The sequence below is a fragment of the Dipodomys ordii genome, unplaced genomic scaffold, assembly GCF_000151885.1.
Source record: "Dipodomys ordii isolate 6190 unplaced genomic scaffold, Dord_2.0 Scaffold294, whole genome shotgun sequence".
Classification (NCBI taxonomy): Eukaryota; Metazoa; Chordata; class Mammalia; order Rodentia; family Heteromyidae; genus Dipodomys; species Dipodomys ordii.
Genome location: NW_012267510.1, coordinates 25555 through 26173, shown reverse-complemented (window position 1 = coordinate 26173; position 619 = coordinate 25555). Strand labels below are relative to the sequence as shown.

Here is a 619-nt window from a genome sequence, read left to right as displayed (position 1 = left end):
AGCTCCACTTCTGGTTTTCTGGTGGCTAATTGAAGATAAGAGTCTCATGGACTTTCCTGCCCAGGCTGGCTCTAAACTGTGATCCTCAGATCCTCAGATCTCAGCCTCCTGAGTAGCTAGGATTACAGATGTGAGCCACCAGTGCCGGGCTGCTCTTTTCCTTTATTGCCCAGTCCTATCTGCCTCCAGGTAATTTTGTATCACCTGAAAATCATGTCATAAATGTCTAAATGGTCCTTGGCAGGAAAAAAAAGTTCCATCCCGGGCTAGGAAGGTGGCTCAGTGGTACAAAGCTTGCCTGGCATGCATGAGGCCCTGGGTACAATTCCTCAGTACCACATAAGCAGAAAAAACTGGAAGTGGCGCTGTGGCTCAAGTGGTAGACCACTAGCCTTGAGCTGAAGAGTTGAGAGACAGTGCCCAAGCTCAGAGTTCAGGCCTCACGACCAAAAAAAAAAAAAAAAGAAATCCTATCCCTGCTGTAGATGAAGAGGAACCAAGGCTTAGAAAATAAGGAAGTGATGTAACACTGCAAACTATGAATAAGGATTTGGCCGCCAACAATGAATCTCAGCCTTTCACTTACAGCTCTGTGATCTCAAGGCAATATACTGAACTT

General features: G+C 46.0%; 1 protein-coding gene across 1 annotated transcript in view; it reads right to left on the bottom strand.

The window, feature by feature from the left end:
* Window positions 1–619, bottom strand: part of LOC106001399 (guanine nucleotide-binding protein-like 1) — a 12313-nt gene that overhangs the window by 1722 nt on the left and 9972 nt on the right. The window lies entirely within an intron of this gene.